This window comes from Leucoraja erinacea, chromosome 36, assembly GCF_028641065.1.
Source record: "Leucoraja erinacea ecotype New England chromosome 36, Leri_hhj_1, whole genome shotgun sequence".
Taxonomy (NCBI): Eukaryota; Metazoa; Chordata; class Chondrichthyes; order Rajiformes; family Rajidae; genus Leucoraja; species Leucoraja erinaceus.
In genome coordinates, this window is record NC_073412.1 from 6,520,471 (window position 1) to 6,545,470 (window position 25,000).

General features: G+C 51.7%; 1 protein-coding gene across 1 annotated transcript in view; it reads right to left on the bottom strand.

Annotated features, from left to right (window-relative positions):
* Nucleotides 1–25,000, bottom strand: part of igf1ra (insulin-like growth factor 1a receptor) — a 168,827-nt gene that overhangs the window by 61,809 nt on the left and 82,018 nt on the right. The gene's annotated exons all lie outside the window — the stretch shown is intronic.

Here is a 25,000-nt window from a genome sequence, read left to right on the forward strand (position 1 = left end):
GGAACAATCTTCCTGCGTCTAGCATGTCCACCCCCAGGATCAGCCACTTCGACCGAAGTCCACATCTCGTCCACAAGGCGAGCTAGTGATGGGGGCAGATATGTAACTGTAAGTCTAGGAAAGAAGTCAGCAGGAACAAATGTTGGGTTTAAAACAAGACGAGGGCAGAGAGAGGCAGCAGAATAAATACTGCATAGCTCCGTAACTCCAGCCGGTCTCGTAATAACGCGTTGCACATGAAACCTCGCAGATAAACATGTTTGTGTGCTAAATTGGCAGGTACTAATGTGTGATCTTATCTGGAGCCTCTGACCAGATAACGCAGCCTTTTCAAATTTGCATCTCATACCAGTTGTGCAAACAACCAGCCTGATCCGACAATTCCTTTGAAAACCACAGCGGTGAAGACATTTGTGGTTGTGGTTTTTTTCACAAGTTTGTAAATGATGGGAGCAGAATGAGGCCTTTCAGCCCATCATCTACTCTGCCATTCAATCTATCTCTCCCTCCTATCCCCTTTCTCCTGCCGGATGCTGCCTGACCCGCTGGGTAACTCCAGCACTTAGTTGCTGCGTTCTGCCCAGAACCAGGGGCCACACACACAGTTTAAGAATAAGGGCTAAGCCATTTAGAACGGAGACGAGGAAATGCTTTTTCTCACAGAGAGTGGTGAGTCTGTGGAATTCTCTGCCTCAGACGGCGGTGGAGGCCGGTTCTCTGGATGCTTTCAAGAGAGAGCTAGATAGGGCTCTTAAAGATAGCGGAGTCAGGGGATATGGAGAGAAGGCAGGAACGGGGTACTGATTGGGGATGATCAGCCATGATCACATCGAAGGGCCGAATGGCCTACTCCTGCACCTGTTGTCTATTATCTATTGTCAGAGTCGATCTGCGGCTTGGCAGCGCTCCTCGCTCCAGAAACACGGTGCACAGGTTGGAGTAGATGTCGGGGTGATGCCCTACCCAGTGAAGGAGAGAGAGCAGCCATGCAGTGTGGAGGCTCCGTACTGCATATTGTGCACCCCCCCCCCCTCTGTCTCTATCCTCCCTCTCTCTTCCTCTCTCCCTCTCTCCATCTCTTTCTCTCTCAGTCCCTCCTTCACTCCTCTTTTCCCTCTCCGCCCCGTCTCCCTCCCTTCCCCACCTCTTCCCCCTCCTTCCGTTCTCCCTCCTTCTCTCTCTCTCTCCCTCTCTCTCTCTCTCTCTCTCTTCTCTCTCTCTCTCTCCCTCTCTATCTATCTCTCTCTCTCTCTATCTCTCTCTTGCTCTCTCTCTATCTATCTATCTATCTATCTCTCTCTCTATCTCTCTATCTATCTCTCTCTCTCTCTCTCTCTCTCTCTCTCTCTCTCTCTCTCTCTCTCTCTCTCTCTCTCTCTCTCTCTCTCTCTCTCCCTCTCTCTCTATCTCTCTCTCTCTCTCTCTCTCTCTCTCTCTCTCTCTCTCTCTCTCTCTCTCTCTCTCTCTCTCTCTCTCTCTCTCCCTCTCTCTCTCTCTCTCTCTCTCTCTCTCTCTCTCTCTCTCTCTCTCTCTCTCTCTCTCTCTCTCTCTCTCTCTCTCTCTATCTATCTATCTATCTCTCTCTATCTCTCTATCTATCTCTCTCTCTATCTATCTATTTATCTATCTCTCTCTCCCTATCTATCTCTCCTCTCTCTTTCTCTCTCTCTCTCTCTATCTCTCTCTATCTATCCCTCTCTCTCTCTCTCTCTCTCCTCCCTCTCTCTATCTCTCTCTCTCTTTCTCTCTCCCTCTCTCTCTCTCTCTCTCTCTCTCTCTCTCTCTCTCTCTATCTCTCTCCCTCTATCTCTCTCCCTCCCTCTCTATCTATCTCTCCCTCTCTTTCTCTCTCTCTCCTCTATCTCTCTCTCTCTCTCTCTATCTCTATCTATCTATCTATCTATCTATCTATCTATCTATTATCTATCTATCTATCTATCTATCTATCTATGTCTGTCTGTCTATCTATCTGTCTCTCCGTCTATCTGTCAGTATGTCTCGCTCTCTATCTCTCTCCCTCTCTCTCTCCTCTCTCTCTCTCTCTATAAATTGCAGCAGACTATTTTTAGCAAGGTGCTGCTGAAGAATCCTTCTCGAGGAGCTGCCAGGAATAGCAGCCACGTGACTGGGGAAGCGAGCGTGCGTGCAGCGGGTCTCCCTGATGGAATTAGCATCTTTATCTCTGCACCGGCTGGGGGGGCTTCAAGTTGGAGGGGGGGGGAGGGGGTGGGATATGCACCCACTTCCCTGAGACTGCCTACTCCGCCTGCACTACTGCCCACTGGCGTTGCCCGCTGGTCACCCTTTGAACCACTTGTCGGTCGAGCTTTCTTCTAGGGGGGGACGACACACACACACACAGCCAGTACATTACACATTCTTGAACGTAGGGCGTGTAATAGCACAACACAGGAACAGGCCATTCGGCCCACAATGTCCATGCTGAACCAGGCGCCTGTTTCAACCAGCCTCCACTGCCCGCACCCCATCCATATCACTAATTCCCTGTATTATCCATCTACAAGCCCCTTACACACCATTATCCTGCCTCCACCACCAGCGAGTTCCAGGCACCAGGCAGATTGGGCTGTGGCCCCCAGCTCCTCGTGAAACATGAGGCCAAGACCACGTCTCGTCGCGCTGTGTTGACTGAGAGACGGGTTAGCCCCTTGACTTTGCCCAGAGAGTCTAGAGATGTGACAAGGCCAACACCCTGCCCGCAGACAAGGCCACTCAACATCATAAGAGCGTACGTTTAAGAAACAACTGCAGATGCTGGAAAAATCGAAGGTCGACAAAATTGCTGGAGAAACTCAGCGGGTGAGGCAGCATCTGTGGAGCGAAAGGAATTGGGAGGAGACCCTTCCTCAGTTTCTCCAGCAATTTCGCTGAGTTCTCCGACAATTTTGTCTATGTAAGATCGTAAGTGATGGGAGTAAAATTAGGCCATTCGGCCCATCGAGACTACTCTGCCATTCAACACGTGGCATGACACACACACTCACACGGCACCGTCACACACACACACACACGGCCCACCGAGTCCGTCTCCGACCAGCGATCCCCGCACATTAACACCACCCTACCACACACACACACACACGCACACACACACACACACACACACACACACACACACACGACAATTTGACATTTATCCACTTACACCAAGCCAATTAACCTACAAACCTGCACGCTATTTGGAGTGTGGGAGGAAACCGATCTCGGAGAAAACCCACGCTGGTCACGGGGAGAACGTGCAGACTCCGTACAGACAGCACCCGTAGTCGGGATCGAACCGGAGTCTCTGGCGCTGTGAGGCAGTAACTCTACCGCTGTAAAGTGCACCTGGTGTGTGGGATAGAACTAGTGTACAGGTGACCGTTGGTCGGCGCAAACCCGATGGGCCGAAGGGCCTGTTCACACGCTGTATGTCTAAGCCAGCGGTCGGCCCGTTACCCAAAATCGCCCGGCCCGCAGGTGGATTTTTTTCCCCGTATTCATCCAGAGCGCCGAGCGCCAACCCTACCACATCCTGCGCAAACTCATCGCGGCCGTGCACGTCCTGCGAACATGTTTAAGAAAGAACTGCAGATGCTGGAAAAATCGAAGGTGGACAAAAAATGCTGGAGGAACTGAGCAGGTGATACAGCATGTGAGGACTGCATGAGTTTCTCCAGCATTTTTATCTCAACCGTCTGTGAACACGTGATTTTGTCGCCCGCCTTCCGGGGCGAGATGGGAGCGGGACGCGTGTGTACACGGGATAGATGTGGCCCGCCCTCCGCTCACAGACATACACGTCCTGGCCCCCTATGCAGAACAAGGTTGCCCCCACCCCTGCTCTAAGCTAAACCAATCACCTGACCTAGAGGGGTCAATTCATCTGGATCAATACTATGATCACCTACTGGACCAGACATACACAGGCCTCGTTTGATCGCTGGTGGTCAGCTGCTACTCAAACTCTCCAGTTAAAAACCTAGAAAGCAGAACTTTTAATACTTTGCTCTGCAAACAATATATATTTTCTTTAGATCAGAACTGCTGGAAATGCAAAGGAAATTGTAGGAGTTTTATTTCATCCTTTGACGCCTCTGGGACAACTCAATGGGTCTAGTTTTGGCACAGGTTGTGCTCAGTACATGTGGCAGGTGCTACAATCTGCAGCGGGTGTGTGTGTGTGTGTGTGTGTGTGTGTGTGTGTGTGTGTGTGTGTGTGTGTGTGTGTGTGTGTGTGTGTGTGTGTGTGTGTGTGTGTGTGTGTGTGTGTGTGTGTGTGTGTGTGTGTGTGTGTGTGTGTGTGTGTGTGTGTGTGCGTGTGTGGCTCCCAGTTCATCTCTTCACGGGTGGATATTCCCTGCCACAGAGGGCAGTGGAGGCCAAGACTGGATGGATTTAAGAGAGAGTTATATAGAGCTCGAGGGGCTAGTGGAGTCAGGGGATATGGGGAGAAGGGTTATTGATAGGGGACAATCAGCCATGATCACAATGAATGGCAGTGCAGGGCCGAATGGCCTCCTCCTGCACCTATTTTCAATGTTTCTATGATATGGGCCAAGCACAGGCAGGTGGGACTAGTCTAGGTGGGGCATGTTGGCCGGTTTGGGCAAGTTGGGCCTAAAAGCCTGTTTCCACGCTATGACCTCTGACCCACTCAGCATGCCTTGGGACTGTCCCACCACAACTCTACTCTCCCCACAAGACACCGGGTTTTAGTTTTGAACCAGAATAAGAGACCCGTTGAGTTTCTCCAGCATTTTTGTGTACCTAGGAGGCAGCATTAGTCTGGTTTAGAGATACAACGCGGAAACAGGCCCCTTGGCCCACCCCGACCATCAATCCCTGCACACTAGGGACAATTTACAATCTTTACCGAGCCAATCGATCGACAAACCTGCACGTATTTTGAGTGTGGGCGGAAACCGGAGCACCAGGAGAAAACCCACGAGGTCACAGGAGGAACGTACAAACTCCGCATAGACAGCACCCGTAGTTATAATTGAATCTCTGGCGCTGTGAGGCAGCGACTCAGGTTTGTATTCATTGTAAAGACAGGAAGGTTTTAACGGTGGGTCGTAGAGGGATGACTTCAGCCGCAGAGTCTGAGGGGAAAACTGTGATGAGGCTCGTGGTATGGAAGCTCAACACTGCGGTTATGTCCCTGGATGACTATTCCGCAGCCCTGCCCTAATGAACCATGGGCGCCAGCTCAAAACTAACCACAGCAACTTGGGAATTCCAACTGTCAACAAAATAAAGCTGGGTTTTTAAAAATAATATCAGTTGTGACGATCGCGTTACGGTCGACATGGCATTAACACGCGCTGGACTCGGGTCACCCCTACTTACCGAGTCTGCCCTCTGTGTAATTCCCGCCCCATAGCCCTCCGTCTGGAGTCCTGGGAGAGCCTTGCAGACGGCCACATCTTCGAGGCCGGCTCTCTGGATGCTTTCAAGAGAGAGCTAGATAGGGCTCTTAAAGATGGCGGAGTCAGGGGATTCTTGGTTCTTCTTGGTTTCTTGGTCCTCCAAAATATTCCAAATGGAATTTAAACTGGAGGTGGTGAAGGGAGGGCTTAAGCCAGAAAGGATACGGGGAGAAGGCAGGAGCGGGGGACTGATTGGGGATGATCAGCCATGATCACATTGAATGGCGGTGCTGGCTCGAAGGTTCTTTATATGAAGGTTCATAAAGTTTAGCCTTTTCTCTGCTCCACCATTGAATGCTTCATAGCTAATATGTTATACTATGAATGGCCTACTCCTGCACCTATTGTCTATCTCAAAAGGGGGGGGGGGGAAAGAGAAACCGTTGAACGCAGCGGCAGACTAGCGGGCGCGCGGAAATTAGCGCGGCGTTGTCAACCGACCAGAGACACAGACGCACAAATGTGACCTTTGCTACAAAGACTTGTCACTCCTGCATTGGTCTCTTCAGCCATAAGGGACCCTGCTCCAGCTGAGGTTTGGGGCAAGCAGCCAACATCTAGGATGCATCACCCATGGTCAGTCATGACCGAGGGGAGCCTTCTACAGCCCCCCAAAATAGCTCAGCAGCTTCAAGAGAGAAGCCAGTGACCTTGGACACCGCATGGTTCTTTTATCACCGTTCCTTTTCCGCGTATCTGTCATTCATTCGTTCGATATCTCTCTATATCACCGAATATATCTCCGCTTTCCTTTTCCCAACCCCGGCTCTCAGTCTGAGGAAGGGTCTCGACCCGAAACGGCACCTATTCCTATTCTCCAGAGATGCTGCCCGACCGGCTGAGTTACTCCAGCTTTCTGTGTCTGGCTGCAGATGTTGGTTTACGACACGAGACACAACGTTCTGGAGTAACTCAGCGGGTCAGGCAGCATCTGTGGAGAACGTGGATAGGTGACGTTTCACAGAGTGCTGGAGTAACTCAGCGGGCCAGGCAGCATCTGTGGAGAACATGGATAGGTGACGTTTCACAGAGTGCTGGAGTAACTCAGCGGGTCAGGCAGCATCTGTGGAGCTAAGGGAATAGGCAACGTTTCGGGCCGAAACCCGTAAGGGTTTCGGCCCGAAACGTTGCCTATTTCCAGAAGGATTTCGGCCCGAAACGTTGCCTATTTCCTTAGCTCCATAGATGCTGCTGCACCATAACTGAGTGGGTCAGGCAGCACTGAGTGGGTCAGGCAGCATCTGTGGAGAACATGGATAGGTGACGTTTCACAGAGTGCTGGAGTAACTCAGTGGGTCAGGCAGCATCTGTGGAGAACACGGATAGGTGACGTTTCACAGAGTGCTGGAGTAACTCAGCGGGTCAGGCAGCATCTGTGGAGAACATGGATAGGTGATAGGGAGTGCTGGGGGGGTCAGGTAGGATCTGTGGAGAAATGGATGGTGGACGTTTCAGGCCAGACCCTCCTCAGCATCCCGTGAAAGTCGAACAACGGAGGGGGTTCTAGGGTGGTGGATGGAAGGGGGGGGGGGGGGGGGGGGGGGGGTCGGATTGGAGGTGATGGACTCCAAACCTCTCCTCAGCGTTAAGGGATCGTGAGAATAAGGGGTAAGCAATTTAGAACGGAGACGAGGAAACACTTTTTCTCACAGAGAGTGGTGAGTGTGGAATTCTCTGCCACAGAGGGCGGTGGAGGCAGGTTCTCTGGATGCTTTCAAGAGAGAGCTAGATAGGGCTCTTAAAGATAGCGGAGTCAGGGGATATGGGGAGAAGGCAGGAACGGGGTACTGATTGGGGATGATCAGCCATGATAGAAACATAGAAAATAGGTGCAGTAGTAGGCCAGTCGGCCCTTCGAGCCAGCATCGCCATTCAATATGATCATGGCTGATCAACCAACTCAGTGTCAATGATCACATTGAATGGTGGTGTTGGCTCGTAGGGCCGAATGTCCTACTCCTGCACCTATTGTCTATTGTCTATTGTCTATTGACAACTTGGTCAGCATGGATTGTATCACTGAAGCGCAGTTCGGCAACTTGGTCAGCATGGATTAGATGGGCCGAAGGGCCTGTTTCCATGCTGTGGCTTTAAATCCAAAGTTGTTTGTTGGCTTGAAACTAAAATGAAAAGTTTGAGATGTTCATATTTCAAAGCCCTTTGACTAAAATCAACAGCAGCCCTCCAGAAGTAAAGGATTCGAGTGCATTGGATCTGCACACACTGTTCCAATGACTTAGATGAAATTCAGTAGCTTTCACTTTTAACAAGCTATTCGGAAAAAAATTACCCAGCGTCTTAAACATGTCTCGGCAACCACTAAAAGGTACCACAAAAAAGCTAAATCACATCTCAAGCTGGAGACTGGAGAAGAATTCCTAATGAACTGAATCAAAGCATCCACAAGTTTAAGCAATGGAAGATGTGTGTCTGAAGACCCAAAATGGCAGCCATTCCTTCCTTCCTTCTCCACAGATCTGTCACGCTGAGTTACTCCAGCGTTTTGCGTCTCTCTTCAGTGCAAACCAGCATGTGCAGTTGCTTTCTTTGAGCGATGAAGGATGTGTGCGGGTGAGGTACAGATCGCACTCTGGGTTAACGGAGACCTCTGACGGAGGCTCAGGGCTTCATTCCAACATGGTTGCAGCATGGCACCCATACACAAATAATAAACATTTCTTCCATCGACCGTGTCCAAAGACAGGCAGCTCGATTTGTTACTAACGCCTATGAGAGAGAAGCGAGTGTCACCAAACTTCTGAATTCTCTGGTCGGGGTGGAACCCTCTCCAAGACACACACACACACGTGAAGCTCACCGTTTACAAAATGTTAAATGGTCAGCTCGACATAGACTACAAGACCTACACCAAACCCAAACCAATTAGGAGCAGACGAGGGCATTCGATCCAATTTGTGATCCCAGCTACAAAGACAGATGTGTACAGCAATTCGTTCTTCCCCCGCACAATTAAAGCATGGAATAATCTCCACCCAACTATAGTTACCCAACCAGATGCAACTACATTTAAAGTAGCTCTTTCTTCCCAATAACCCTTTCTGGCTTAAGCCCTCCCTTCACCACCTCCAGTTTAAATTCCATTTAGAATATTTTGGAGGACCAAGAAACCAAGAACCAAGAACACACCAGCACGTAGCCTAAACACACGAGTGCAGTTCGGACATGCCGCCCGTTGGATCAGGCAGTGGAGCCAGGCTGTGTTGGCTGCTTGGTGACTCGGGTGGAGGGAGGCCTGGATGTCTGGGGAGCGGTGGAAGTTGGCACCGTGTCCTTTGGCCAGCCCACTGCCCTCGCCCGGGAACAGCACAAAACAACACAGATCACGCGGCCATGTATATCGCTGACGAATGCTCAGCGCAATCTCATCCCCCCCCCCCCCCCCCCCATCACGGAGGCGCAGCGAGTACAGCCGCCGCCTCACTGCGCCGGAGATCCGGCTTCGAATCCGACCTCAGGTACTGTCGGTGTGGAGTTTGCACGTTGTGCATGGGTTTCCTCCCAGAACGCAGCCGCCCGACTCATCACCCACACCAAATCCTGGCATCACATCACTCCAGTCCTCAAACAACTTCACTGGCTTCCCATCTCCCACCAGATCACCTACAAATTCCTTATCCTCACCTACAAAGCCCTCCACCATCTGGCCCCTCCATATCTCACTGACCTCCTCTCCCCCTACCAACCCTCACGGTCCCTCAGATCCACATCAGCCGGTCTCCTCTCCATCCACAAGTCCAACCTCCGCAGTTTTGGGGACAGAGCCTTCTCCAGGGCAGCTCCCAGGCTCTGGAACTCCCTCCCCCAACTGATCCGCAATTCCGTGTCCCTCACCATCTTCCAGTCCCGCCTCAAGACCCATCTCTTCACCTCTGCCTATCCTTAGCCCCACGTCCCCCTCCCTTTTCATCTGTGCATTAATTGCCTCATATTGTGTTTTGAATTGAATTCTGTCTTTACTTTGTGTACTAGTCATGTCTCTACTATTTATTTCATTCCCCTTACATGTTTTTCCTCTACCTGCTAAATTTTTGTAAGGTGTCCTTGAGACTCTTGAAAGGCGCCCATAAATAAAATTTATTATTATTATTATTATTATTATCCCAGGTGACTGTGAAGAAAGGGAGACTCAAAATGCCGGAGTAAAGGGCCTGTGCCACTTGGGCGTCATTTGCGAGTCAGGCAGATGGCGCGCAAAGATTTTGTACATCCCGAAATCCTGGGGGGCCGCGCGCGACCGTGTGTCACTGCCTACGCCAACATGCATCAGGCGCGCGTAATGTGCACGTCAAGACGCGCAAATGACACGCAAATGACACCCACGTGGGACAGGACCCTAACACTGTCCTACACACACTAGGGACAATTTATAATTTTATAATTTTAACAAAGCCAATTAACCTACAAACCTGAACGCCTTTGGAGTGTGGGAGGAAACCAGAGCTCCCGGAGAAAACCCACGCCATCACAAAAGGAACGTGCAAACTCCGTACAGACAGCAGCCGCAGTCAGGATCAAACCCGGGTCTCTGGCGCCGTGAGGCAGCAACTCTACGGCTGCGCCATCGTGCCGCCCAAATTGTGGGATCTTGCTGTGTACAGAGTGGAAGCAGCGTCTGCTGTGTCACCATCGGCCCTCTGACCTTGTGACCGTGTGGGTTCCTCCAGGTGCTCCGGTTTCCTCCCAGAAAGTGGGATAGTATGGAACTGGTGCGAATGAGTGATCGATGGTCGGCGTGGAGTCGGTGGGCAGAAGGGCCTGTTCCGCGCTGTATGTCTAGACTAAACTAAAGGGCTGTGCTTGTCGATGAGGGTCTCCAGAGCCGCTCTCAGCCTCGGTTTTCAGACCAAGGGGCAAGTGGACGGCAATGAACAAAAAGCTGGAGTAACTCAGCGGGTCAGGCAGCATCTCTGGAGAGAAGGAATGGGTGACGTTTTGAATCGGGAACCTTCATTCTGAAGAATGGGCTCGGCCAATAGGGTCACAACCCATTCCTTCCCTCCAGGGATGCCCCCTGACCCGCTGAGTTACTCCAGCATTTTGTGTCTATCTTCGATGGAGACCAGCATCTGCAGTTCCTTCCTATAGTAAGCAATTACGTTTATTGTCCAAGTATTCACATACAAGGAATTTGCCTTGGTGCTCCACCCACAAGTCACAACATGAGATACAGTGATCGTTACGAATGGCTCAGAAAACAGTAAACATTAATAATAATAAAACATTAATGATAAAACACCATTGATCAAGCTTGTGAACCAACCAAATACACAATAAGGTGACCAACGTACTCACTCCCAAATAAGGGACAAAGGGTCAAAATATGGGACATGTTCCCGACGGCAATTTGTTGACTGACTGGGCCGTGGCTGGGTGGATGAATGATGAGTTGGCCCCGGGTGCTGGACTGCACACAAAGCCCAGCTGGGGCGGGCCAGCAGAGGCGTTTTGGCCCGTGGGGCCGTGCGTGAAGTCCAGCGCCCCGTCCAACTCATGAACGGCCGTGAGACGGAGGGGTGGCGGTGGTGTCGGCGGTGAGCGAAGGTCCGAAGGTCGGACAGCTGACCGGGCTGCCGACCGACCGACGGGGCCACGGGCGAGGCGCTGCTGCTGCTGCTGCTGCACTCCATGGGCTGCACTCGCACTACATCGGGACGGGTGAGGTGGGGCCGGGACGGCAGTCCCCTCGACCCGAGTAGTAGCAGTCAAATACGGGACAAGGGCAGTCCCGCACGGGACATAGAAACATAGAAAACATAGAAATTAGGTGCAGGAGTAGGCCAGTCGGCCCTTCGAGCCTGCACCGCCATTCAATATGATCATGGCTGATCATCCAACTCAGTATCCCGTACCTGCCTTCTCTCCATACCCCCTGATCCCCTTAGCCACAAGGGCCACATCTAACTCCCTCTTAAATATAGCCAATGAACTGGCCTCAACTACCCTCTGTGGCAGAGAGTTCCAGAGATTCACCACTCTCTGTGTGAAAAAAGTTCTTCTCATCTCGGTTTTAAAGAATTTCCCCCTTATCCTTAAGCTGTGACCCCTTGTCCTGGACTTCCCCAACATCGGGAACAATCTTCCTGCATCTAGCCTGTCCAACTCCTTAAGAATTTTGTAAGTTTCTATAAGATCTCCTCTCAATCTCCTAAATTCTAGAGAGTATAAACCAAGTCTATCCAGTCTTTCTTCATAAGACAGTCCTGACATCCCAGGAATCAGTCTGGTGAACCTTCTCTGCACTCCCTCTATGGCAATAATGTCCTTCCTCAGATTAGGAGACCAAAACTGTACGCAATACTCCAGGTGTGGTCTCACCAAGACCCTGTACAACTGCAGTAGAACCGCCCTACTCCTATACTCAAATCCTTTTGGGACAAACCAATTTAGCCCAATATACGGGATGTCCCGGCTAATACGGGACAGATGGCAACTACAATGCACAACAAACGGAACGCATGTGGCAGAAGGGAGTGAAACTAGGGGTGAAATGTCCACAGCTCTGTGGCGGGTGGAAGCAGTTTTAAAAACAAGTTGCAGAGGGCTGCGATCTTCTAATCGCTTGCATCTTATCCCGGTGACATCACATCTTGAAGTGAACCTTCTTAATGGAGTGTAAAACTGGCCGGGACTGGTCTGCCCTGCCACTTCTGTAAACAAAGAGCCAGCCTTCTCAGGAGGAAGTAAAAGGGCCCACACCAAGGATTCACTTCCACAAGTAATTGAAATAGGATGCGGTCGATTTCCCCAAACAAACAATGGCACGATTGTCAAATGTTTTTGCCACGAACACAAAGGCCTGCATTGAGGGCGGCCAGAGCCTTGCCCCGTAAGGGGCCCAGAGGTGGGGCGCGCTCTCCCGCCCCTCCCCTCCCCCCCTCACCCCCCCCCCCCCCCTTGACTTGCGAGAGAAAAGGAGTTTTAATTTGGACAAGGAGAAGTGTGGCGTTCGCAGTTTAACATGTACCTTTTGTTTCTGTCGGCTGGGCAGCAGAGTCCCAGACCTCCCACCGACACAGCTGCCTCCGTGCCCGACCGGGGAGGGGTGTGGGGAGGGGGGGGGGGGTCTCAGCTCTCCCCACCTCCCCCCCACACCCACCTCCACTTCTCCCTTCACCTCCCCTCCCCTCCCGCCCACTCAATCCTCCCGTGTCTGCTTGTGAACGTTAGCTCGTCAGGAGGCCCCGTTGCCGGCCAACAGACTGTGGGGGTCTCGTGTCCTCAGGATGTCCCGAAACACCTTCACGCCCGTCGGGGGGTACTTTCTCCAGTGTGTCGCTAATGGTCTTGAAGCAGGACGGCAGCATCTGAGGCGCTCCCTCAGGATCCTGGATGACTTCCCTCCTCTCCGGGCCTACGTCACCTGACGAGCCTGAGCAGGCCTGTGCACTAACTGCAGGCCCTTCCACACGTGGTGGTGGGGTGCTCCTCTCCCCACCCTCGTGTGGCTTCAAGCTTCTCAACAGAGTAACCCTAGATTTCCTTCGCTCCACAGATGCTGCTGCACCCGCTGAGTTTCTCCAGCACTTTTGACCACCATAGATTAACTCAGCAGGCCAGGCACAAGCACCTTCTTCCCGATAGCAGGGGTGAAATGAGTGTGTGGCCAGGATGGTGTGGGTCTCTGATGATGTTGGTTGCCTGTTTGAGGCAGCGACTGCGATAGATCTCCTCGATGGTGGGGAGGTCAGAGCCGATGATGGACTGGGCAGTGGTCACAACTTTCTGCATTCTTTTCCGCTCCTGGTCCTTCCAGTTGCCGAACCAAGCCACGATGCAACCGGTCAGCATGCTCTCTACTGTCCACCTGTAGAAGGTCAAGGGAGTCCTCCTTGACATACCGACTCTCCGTAATCTTCTCAGGAAGTAGAGGCGCTGATGAGCTTTCTTTATAATTGCATCAGTGTTCTGGGACCAGGAGAGATCTTCGGAAATGTGCACGCCCAGGAGTTTGAAGCTCTTGACCCTTTCCACCATCGACCCGTTGATATAAACAGGACTGTGGGTCCCCATCCTACCCCTTCCAAAGTCCACAATCAGTTCATTGGTTTTGCTGGTGTTGGGAGTCAGGTTATTGTGCTGGCACCATTTGGACCATCAGTCGATCTCACTTCTATACTCTGACTGAATTCGTCCAACAACAGTGGTGTCGTCGGTGAACTTGATGATGGAGTTCGCACTATGTCCGGCTACGCAGTCATGAGTATAGAGTGAGTACAGCAGGGGAGCTGAGCACGCAGCCTTGAGGTGCTCCCGTGCTGATTGTTATCGAAGATGACACTCTTCCACCAATACGGACAGACTGTGGTCTGTGGGTGAGGAAGTCGAGGATCCAATTGCAGAGGGATGCGCAGAGATATCGCAGGGATAGAAACATAGAAATTAGGTGCAGGAGTAGGCCATTCGGCCCTTCGAGCCTGCACCGCCATTCAATATGATCATGGCTGATCATCCAACTCAGTATCCCGTACCTGCCTTCGCTCCATACCACCTGATCCCCTTAGCCACAAGGGCCACATCTAACTCCCTCTTAAATATAGCCAATGAACTGTGGCCTCAACTACCCTCTGTGGCAGAGAGTTCCAGAGATTCACCACTCTCTGTGTGAAAAAAGTTCTTCTCATCTCGGTTTTAAAGGATTTCCCCCCTTATCCTTAAGCTGTGACCCCTTGTCCTGGACTTCCCTAACATCGGGAACAATCTTCCTGCATCTAGCCTGTCCAACCCCTTAAGAATTTTGTAAGTTTCTATAAGATCCCCTCTCAATCTCCTAAATTCTAGAGAGTATAAACCAAGTCTATCCAGTCTTTCTTCATAAGACAGTACTGACATCCCAGGAATCAGTCTGGTGAACCGTCTCTGCACTCCCTCTATGGCAATAATGTCCTTCCTCAGATTTGGAGACCAAAACTGTACGCAATACTCCGGGTGTGGTCTCACCAAGACCCTGTACAACTGCAGTAGAACCTCCCTGCTCCTATACTCAAATCCTTTTGCAATGAAAGCTAACATACCATTCGCTTTCTTTACTGCCTGCTGCACCTGCATGCCTACCTTCAATGACTGGTGTACCATGACACCCAGGTCTCGCTGCATCTCCCCCTTTCCCAATCGGCCACCATTTAGATAATAGTCTGCTTTCCCGTTTTTGCCTGGTAGCCAGGATAACATCCAACTCCCGCGATCCCCCTTCCACGGTGGGCTGAAGGGCCTGATCATGTCCTCAACAGCTCTCACCAACTTCTACAGAGGCGCTGCGAGAAGCATTTTATGGGGATGTGTCATAGCTTGGTTTGGGAACGGCTCCATCCAGCGCCGCAAGAAACTGTAGCGAATTGTGGACGCAGCCCGGACCATCACACAAAACCAACCTCCCTTCTAATGGCTCCACTTATACTTCACGCACCCCCGGCAAGGCCAGCAGCACAATCAAGGACCAGTCGCACCCTGCCCACTCCCTCTTCTCCCCTCTACCATCGAGCTAAAGTTACAGAAGTGTGTAAATGCACGCCTCCAGATTCAGGGACAGTTTCTTCCCAGCTGTTATCCGGCAACCAGAAAGAATAGCCTTAGAATTAAAGGGCGCTCTTTTAGAAAGGAGGTGAGGAGGAACTTATTTAGTCTGAGGGTGGTGAATCTGTGGAACTCATTGCCACATACAGAGGGCTGTGGAGTCCAAGTCAGCGGATATTTTTAAGGCAGAGGTGGACAAATTCTTGATTAGAACGGGTGTCAAGGGTTATGGGGAGAAGGCAGGAAAATGGATTTAGGTTAGGCCAACCATGATAGAATGGCAGAGTAGCTGTGATGGGGCCGAATGGCCTAATTCTGCTCCTATAACTGCTTGGAGCTGCCTGTAATCTTGGTCTTGGTGAGACCACACCTGGAGTATTGCGTACAGTTTTGGTCTCCAAATTTGAGGAAAGACATTCTTGCCGTAGAGGGAGTACAGAGAAGGTTCACCAGACTGATTCCTGGGATGTCAGGACTTTCATATGAAGAAAGATTGGATAGACTCGGCTTGTACTCACTAGAATTTAGAAGATTGAGGGGGGATCTTATAGAAACTTACAAAATTCTTAAGGGGTTGGACAGGCGAGATGCAGGAAGATTGTTCCCGATGTTGGGGAAGTCCAGAACAAGGGGTCACACAATTTAAGGATAAGGGGGAAATCTTTTAGGACCGAGATGAGAAAAACGTTTTTCACACAGAGTGGTGAATCTGTGGAATTCTCTGCCACAGAGGGTAGTTGAGGCCACAGTTCATTGGCTATATTTAAGAGGGAGTTTGATGTGGCCCTTGTGGCTAAGAGGATCAGGGGGTATGGAGAGAAGGCAGGTACGGGATACTGAGTTGGATGATCAGCCATGATCATGATCATATTGTGCAGGCTCGAAGGGCCGAATGGCCTACTCCTGCACCTATTTTCTATGTTTCCACGTTTCTATGTAATACTAGAGTCTGCTGCTTCTCACCTGCTCCGTGAGAGTGTGGGACATGAAGTCTTGCAGAAGAGTGGGCTAAACCAGATACTGATGGCTTCCATTCCACAACAGATTTTGAAGAGGGGAGGGGAGGTGGGGGGCAGTTCTTTTGGTTTCCCCGGCCAACACTCCTCCCCCAGCCACCCGGCAAAGAGCAAATGTATTGGTGGCTGAGACACCTTATTGCTAGTGTTGAAATGGAGGAGGGAGAAGGGTCTCGAAGGGGCCACACAGTCTTAAGAATAAAAAGGGGAGGTCATTTAAGACCGAGGTGAGAAAAAACGTTTTCACCCAGAGAGTTGTGAATTTGTGGAATTCCCTGCCACAGAGGGCAGTGGAGGCCAAATCACTGGATGGATTTAAGAGAGAGTTAGATAGAGCTTTAGGGGCTAGTGGAGTCAAGGGGTATGGGGAGAAGGCAGGCACGGGCTATTGATAGGGCGGTGCTGGCTCGAAGGGCCAAATGGACTCCTCCTGCACCTATTTTCTATGTTTCTATGTTTCTATGACCCCGAAACGTCACCCATTCCTTCTCTCCAGAGATGCTGGGTTACTCCAGCATTTTTTGTCCGCCTTCCTATCATTACCATCTGTGGGAGGGCGCTGTGTGTGTGTGTGTGGGAAGACCGTCAGCCCACTGCCTGCTCAAAGACACAATGAGGCGTCTGATTTCAGAGGAAGTAATAAAGTTGAAATATATTTACTCCTCTGTGTTGCCGATGTTGGCCACAGCGAGCACTGACCTCGGGGTGAAGAGCCACAAGAGCAAATGCCAGCACAGAAAAATGTTCGACCACTCGGGCACAGAGCACGCCACACCTTCTGGACTTTTCGATACGAACGTGGTCTCCCCTGCTCGTGCCCGATGTTTAACTTACACTTAAGCGGCATTTAAGCAGGTATCAGGGGCAAGGAGAATGGGGTTAGGAGAGAGAGAGAGATACATCAGCCTCGATTGAATGGTTTGATGGGCCGAATGGCCTGATTCTGTTCCCATCGTTTATGACCTCAGGGCACGGTGGCGCAGCGGTAGAGTCGCTGCCCTCCGGCTCCAGATACACGGGGTTTCGATCCTGACCGCGGGTGCTGTCTGTGCGGAGTTGGCACGTTCTCCCCGTGGGTTTTCTCCGGGTGCTTCAGTTTCCTCCCACACATCCCCCACAAAGACGTAGCGGTTTGTTGGTTGATTGTCACTGGTAATGTTGAAAATGTTACATCCTAGCGTGCAGGGTGGTGCTAGTGTGCGGGGATTGCGGTGGGAACACAGGGCCTGTTTTTAAAGGCACGGTGTCTTTAAAGTCTTTAAAGACTGAAAGCCCATTCCTTGGGGGGATTGGGGTGGGGGGGAGTTGGACGTCCATTCTCAGGCAAGACCTCCAGTCAAAATCCCAAACCATGCGTTCAATGGCATCAGAAATAGACCACATCAATCCACGCACACCTCAACTAAACAAACTCCCGGCTTGTTGCGGCATCTTGAACGCGATGCTTTGGGTGGACTGCAAACTACTGCATGGTTGCATGCGGCTGGCTCCACGACACAACTGCAGGAGGACCAGCATGCAAACGTTAGCTTTCATTGCAAAAGGATTTGAGTATAGGAGCAGGGAGGTTCTACTGCAGTTGTACAGGGTCTTGGTGAGACCACACCTGGAGTATTGCGTACAGTTTTGGTCTCCAAATCTGAGGAAGGACATTATTGCCATAGAGGGAGTGCAGAGACGGTTCACCAGACTGATTCCTGGGATGTCAGGACTGTCTTATGAAGAAAGACTGGATAGACTTGGTTTATACTCTCTAGAATTTAGAAGATTGAGAGGGGATCTTATAGAAACTTACAAAATTCTTAAGGGGTTGGACAGGCTAGATGCAGGAAGATTGTTCCCCATGTTGGGGAAGTCCAGGACAAGGGATCACAGCTTAAGGATAAGGGGGAAATCCTTTAAAACCGAGATGAGAAGAACTTTTTTCACACAGAGAGTGGTGAATCTCTGGAACTCTCTGCCACAGAGGGTAGTTGAGGCCAGTTCATTGGCTATATTTAAGAGGGATTTAGATGTGGCCCTTGTGGCTAAGGGGATCAGAGGGTATGGAGAGAAGGCAGGTACGGGATACTGAGTTGGATGATCAGCCATGATCATATTGAATGGCGGTGCAGGCTCGAAGGGCCGAATGGCCTACTCCTGCACCTAATTTCTATGTTTCTATGTTTCTATGTTTTACATACCTCAAGGTGTGGCCAGCCACAGCTTGATAAGGTGGACAAGGAGGTCTTTGGCATGTTGGCTTTCATCAGTCAGGGGGGATTGGTGATGTTTTGGGTCGTTCCTTCTGAAGACATATCCCCCTTCACATTTTCCACCAGCTCCCCCTCCCCCCCCTCCCAGATTCCACCATCACCTCCACTGCCCCACCTCCCCTGCATCCTGGCCCTTCAGCTTGCGTCAGCAACACCAGCGGGCGTTTCCTGGTGTGAAAACGTTGACGTCTCTCCAATCTTGATGTAGATAAACACGTTAAGCCCTCACGCTGTTGTTTTTGTCGTCTATGGAGCCCTTTGTGTTGTGGCCAGCGCAGGGGTTCGGAACTGAATTGAAAATCCAGGGCTGGTAAATGTTTACACTGACGCTTAGATTATTACCAGCGCAAGTTTATTGGCTAACTTGGCTTTTAATGGATAGCTGCCCTAACTATTTTTAACTATTTCTCTCCTCAAATATGGCTCACAATGGTCGGAGGGGAAAGATTGGGATGAAAGGACTTTTGCAATGGAGGGACAAAATGCTGAAGTAACTCAGCGGGGGTCAGGCAGCATCTCTGGAGGAAAGAAATAGGTGACGTATTGGGTCGACCCGAAATGTTGCCTCCTTACTCCAGAGATGCGCCTGACCTGCTGAGTTACTCCAGTATTTTGTGTCTATCTTCGTCCCCCCCCCACTGGTCTCCCACTGTAAAAAGACAAAAGATCGGACCCAAACTATGCTCACTGAAACTACAGCACTTCGTTCCATTTTTAATTATAGCGTACGACCTTTGATTCCTTGCGTTGTACGGAATACCAAACTCACTTATTCTCTGGATACTTTCTAGAGAGAGTTAGATAGAACTCTTAAAGATAGCGGAGTCAGGGGATATGGGGAGAAGGCAGGAACGGGGTAATGATTGTGGATGATCAGCCATGATCACATTGAATGGCGATGCTGGCTCAAAGGGCCAAATGGCCTACTCCTGCACCTATTGTCTATTGTACACTCAAGGGAGTACACTCTCACTGTACGAGTTAATTCAAGAGTAATTCTCCTGAGTTTCCCCTGATTCAAACTCGGAGAATTACGGTAATGGCCGCTCGTAGGTACTCGGGGCTCTCGTGGACATTTTTCAATATTGAAAAATCTTCCCGAGCTCATCGCGTTTCCCGAGTACCTGCCGTTAGCGTTACGAGCCGCTAAGAGACGTCCCCGAGCTCCGACGTACCCGCTACGTACATTCTACGTGCTTACCACGAGTTTGATTTTTTTTTAAACTCGGGAGAGCTCTTGAATTATCTCGTACAGTGGGACAGCCCTTTTACCCTTTTCTCTCACCAGAGATGCTGCCTGTCCCGCTGAGTTACTCCAGCACTTTGTGTCTATCTTCGGTGTAAACCAGCATCTGCAGTTCCTTCCAAGGCACAGTCTCTCCGGCTGTATCCTCCCAAGTACTCACCACTCTCTGGGTGAACACATTCCCTTTCAGGTTCCCCCGACATCTCGATCCCTTACCCTAAATCCGTGACCTCTGATCCCATCTCTGCGGAATGATAATGTGTTAAGGATGCCACCCTTTAACACAGTGCATGCGGATGCATGGAGCAAGCTGCCAGAGGAGGTAGACAAAAGTGCTGGAGAAACTCAGCGGGTGCAGCAGCATCTATGGAGCGAAGGAAATAGGCAACGTTTCGGAGCGAAGGAAATAGGCAACGTTTCGGAGCGAAGGAAATAGGCAACGTTTCGGGCCGAAACCCTTCTTCAGACCTTCTTCAGAGTTAGTTGGTTAGTTGAGGCTGGGACGATCCCAACATTTAAGAAGCAGTTGGATGGATCAGGACAGGTTTGGAGGGATATGGACCAAACGCGGGCAGGTGGGACTAGTATAGCTGGGACATGTTGGTCGGTGTGGGCAAGTCGGGCCGAAGGGCCTGTTTCCTCACTGTATCACTCTGTGACACTTAACTGGAAATGCAGATGCCTGTGTAAGCTCACAAGCGGACTGGGGGGGGGGGGGGGGGCTTGGTAAAGACAAAGCTGTGGGTTACAGGGGTGGGGGTGAGGGGTGGGTCGGAGGAGGGAGGGTGGGAGCTGGGCATGGCTGGGCGGACACAGTGCCCGTCGATATTCAATGGATTCCACAACACAGACAGGGAGCAAGACAAAAGGGCAGCATTGAGTGGCTTATTAATGGGGAAGGACATGTGCATGCCAAGTCCTGTGTGGTATGCTGCAGAGGAATTCCAACTATTTATCGTATGCTTGAGTCTATTCTCCTCCTTCCTCCGTCACCATCCCCCTTCCCTCCCCCCCCCCTCTGGCCCCCACCCAGTGGTGAGATGGCAATCAGCGCCATCTTCAAGGGGAAACCCATTGCATTCTTACACACATCCCACCGCCCGCAGGTCAAACGAGACCCCCCCCCGATCCCTGCCTGCTCGTTCACCCGCCCGCAGAGTTGCCACCTCATGGCGCCAGCGACCCCGAATTCGATCCTGACTACCGTCGCAGCCTATACGGAGTTTGCACGTTCTTCCCCCGCGTCCTGGAGAATCGGGATTTTCTCCAGTTTTCCTCCCACATCCCAAAGGCCCGCGTGGGTTAGTCGGTTGATTGCCTTTAGTTTTTAGTTTAGTTTAGAGATACAGCGCGGGAAACAGGCCCTTCGGCCCACCGTGTCCGCGCCGACCAGCGATCCCCGCACACCAACACTATCCTGCACCCACTAGGGACAGTTTTTACATTTACACCAAGCCAATTAACCTACAAACCTGAGTGTGGTAGGAAACCGAAGATCTCGGAGAAAACTCACGCAGATCACGGGGAGAACGTGCAAACTCCGTACAGACAGCACCCGTAGTTGGGATCGAACCCGGGTCTCCGGCGCTGTATTCGCTGTAAGGCAGCGACTCTACCGCTGCGCCACAGTGCCGCCCAGTTGAGGCAGGGACTATTGCAACATTTAAGACAGCCTGGGTCTGGCTCCGGGGAATGCCAGGCCGGTTGGTTTGGGATGCCAGGAGTCGCTGGTATCCAAGCTAGTGCGTGTGGTGTGGAGGCTGACAGAAAACGCTCGGCCCACCCACGCGGACCAGCGAGGCATCGTGTAGTAGCGCGGGCACTGCCGGTGGGAATGCAGCATGCGGAGGCTTGGGTCTTCTCCAGCAGCCGGCCAACCGACCAACACCCAACCCGGCACGCCCCTTGGAAGAGAGATCTGATGGTGGTAACTCGGACCCAGAGCCAGAGGGTTCTGGTGGAAGACGCAGGCTGGAATGCGGGCACCAGCGCCAACTGCACCACCAAAGACGCTGGATGCAATCTGCAGCTTCTGCAGTGCCGGCCCGCGGCTGACAGATCCTTGTCCAGCCACCACCACCAGAAGCTCGAGGTGTTACTCATGTGGGGCCTCGACACACACGAGTCTCCAGCCCCACAGTGCAACGTTAGAAACATAGAAACATAGACAATAGGTGCAGGAGTAGGCCATTCGGCCCTTCGAGCCTGCACCATTCGCCATTCAATATGATCATGGCTACGCGCTGTCCACGGAATTTCTCGGACCGCTGGGCACCGCGGGCGGATTGAATAACGGATGGAGATATAGTCGTATCGTAGTTTATTCAGGATATTTGCTCTACTTTGTATTATGGTGGTGGGTTTGTTTGTATCTCTGTATTGTACATACCATTTTTGTAAATAGAAACATAGAAAATAGGTGCAGGAGTAGGCCATTCGGCCCTTCCAGCCTGCACCGCCATTCAATATGATCATGGCTGATCATCCAACTCAGTATCCTGTACCTGCCTTCTCTCCATACCCCCTGATCCCTTTAGCCACAAGGGCCACATCTAACTCCCTCTTAAATATAACCAATGAACTGTGGCCTCAACTACCTTCTGTGGCAGAGAATTCCACAGATTCACCACTCTCTGTGTAAAAAATAATTTTCTCATCTTGGTCCTAAAAGACTTCCCTCTGATCCTTAAACTGTGACCCCTAGTTCTGGACCTCCCCAACATCGGGAATACAGAAAGATTTAGAGCCCTTTAGAGATACAGCATGGAAACAGGTCCTTCTGCCCACCTTGTCCATGCCAACCATGTTGGTAGGCTGGGCTAGTCTCACATGCCCACATCACCTCAAAACTAGGGTCGCCAACGTTCCCGCTCCCAAATAAGGGACAAACGGTCAAAATACTGTTGACCGACTCGGCCATGGCTGGGCGGGTGAATGATGAGTTGGCCCGGGTGCTGGACTGCACACAAAGCCCAGCCGGCGGGCCAGCTGAGGAGTTTTTGGCCGCGAGACGTCGCGCGCAAAGTCCGGCGCCCCGTCCAACTCATGAACCGATGATCAGCCGTGGGAAGGTGGTGGTGTCGGTGGTAAGCGAAGGTCCGAAGGTCGGACAGCTGGTAGTCGGGATTGAACCCGTGCCTCTGGCGCTGTGAGGTAGCGGCGCCCACTGTGTCGTGCGGGTGCAGTTTACACGGGCTTCCTCCGGGGGCTCCACCAGTTCCCTTCCACATCCCAAAGAGACTGCTGTGAATGTGGGGAGAGCGGGGGGGGGGGGGGGGGGGGGGGGGGGGACATTGGGATAGTATAACAGGATTACTATGGATAGGTGTTGGTCAGCACAATCTCGGTTGGCCGAAGGGCCTGGTTCCATGTTGGGTGATTCTACCATTAATCAGGGCAGAATTTCACTTGTCGGGCAGAATTGGAGTTTGGGAGGAAATTCTCCATCCCGAGATTGGGAAGAATGTCAGAATGTTGCTCTTGGGGAGAGGGAACGGAGAGAGAGAGAGAGATAGGGAAAGAAAGGAAACTAGGGAGAGAGGGAACTAGAGAGAGAGAGAGAGGGAGAGACAGGGAGAGAGAGGGAGAGAGAGAGAGAGAACAGAGAGACAGAGCCAGTGGAGAGACAGGGAGAGGGAGAGAGAGAGAGAGAGGGAGAAGGAGAGGGAGGGAGAGAGAGAGAGACAGGGAGAGGAGGGGAGAGAGAGAGAGGGAGAGAGGGAGAGGGAGAGAGAGAGAGAGAGAGAGGGAGAGAGGAGAGAGAGAGAGAGGGAGATTTATGGAGGAGAGAGAGGCGGAGAGAGAGAGACGGAGGGAGTGAGAGAGACAGGGAGAGGGAGAGAGAGAGAGGGAGAAAGAGAGAGAGAGAGAGAGAGAGAGGGAGAGAGAGAGAGGGAGAGAGAGGAGAGAGACAGACAGAGAAAGAGATGCAGAGACAGATATAGAGAGAGAAAAACAGAGCGAGTCACGTAGGAAGAGATAGGCAGATGGGAAAGAGACAGAGAGTGAGAGCTAGAGAGAGAGAGAGAGAGACAGGGAGAGGAAGGGAACTAGAGAGGCGGAGAGAGGGAGAGAGAGAGAGAGGGAGAGAGAGGGAGTGAGAGAGAGACGGAGACAGGGAGAGGGAAGAGCAAGAATAACGGGGACAGGGAAGGAGGGATAAAGGCGGGAAGAGGGATAGAGAGAGGGATGCGTGGGGAATGGGAGAGATGGGGGTGAGGGAGAGAGATGGGGGAGAAGGGGCTGCACTGAAGGGGATGGGGGAGACCTTGAGTAACTGGTCAACCATCAGTCTACCAGTGAGCTACCCTGCCCCATTGATCCGGACTCCCTGGGTTCTCCACTCCATCCCAGTGCGGCCTTCCCACCCTCCCTTGGGCCTGGCTGGAGCTGGAGCTGGAGCTGGAGCCTGTCCTAGGCCAAGGCGTGACCTTGAATCACCTCCCCAGTTTGCATTTTGCGCTAGGCCGCAGCCTAACTGTGGCGAGACTCCAGCCACATTCCTCCACTGCCCAGCAGCTCATTAATACAACGCAAAAGCATTTTCAAACCAAATAATTTTAAAAAATCACCTTGTTTTCTTTGGAGATTCGATCTGTATAATTAACATTCTTGTTTGGAGAGAGGGGAGGGCCTTGGTGCTGTTTTGACTCCATGGCTGCTGAGTTGAATGCGTGTGCGCTCTCTGATCGAAGGTAGACACAAAATGCTGGAGTAACTCAGCGGGACAGGCAGCGCGCTGAGTTACTCCAGCATTTTGTGTCTACCTTCCATTTTAAACCAGCATCTGGAGTTCTTTCCGACACATTTTGTGCACCTCTGGTTGGCAGGAAACACGTGTCCCTTCAACCCACCCTCTCACTACACCAACGGCTTACACAAGGCCGTAGCCCAGTCATCATCATCATCATCGTTTAAACCATCCACGGGCCTTACAATGCCATGTACGACAGCGATCGCAACTTCCACTGTCTTTCCAGGTGAGGCAGAGGTTCACCTGCTCCTCCTCCGACCTCATCTATTGCATCCGCTGTTCCAGGTGTCAGCTGCTCTACATCGGCGAGACCAAGCGCAGGCTTGGCGATCGCTTCGCCCAACACCTCCGCTCGGTCCGCAATAACCAACCTGATCTCCCGGTGGCCCAGCACTTCAACCCCCCCTCCCATTCCGAATCCGACCTTTCTGTCCTGGGCCTCCTCCATGGCCAGAGTGAGTCCCACCGCAAATTGGAGGAGCAGCACCTCATATTTTGCTTGGGTAGTTGACACCCCATATGGTATGAACATTGACTTCTCCAATTTCAGGTAGTCCCTGCTCTCTCCCTCATTCCCCTCCCCTTCCCAGCTCTCCCTCAGCCCACTGTCTCCTCCTCTTCCTTTCTTCTTCCCACCCCCCACCCCACCCACCCCCACACATCAATCAGTCTGAAGAAGGGTCTCGACCCGAAACGTCGCCTATTTTCTTCACTCCATAGATGCTGCCTCACCCGCTGAGTTCCTCCAGCATTTTTGTCGACCTTCG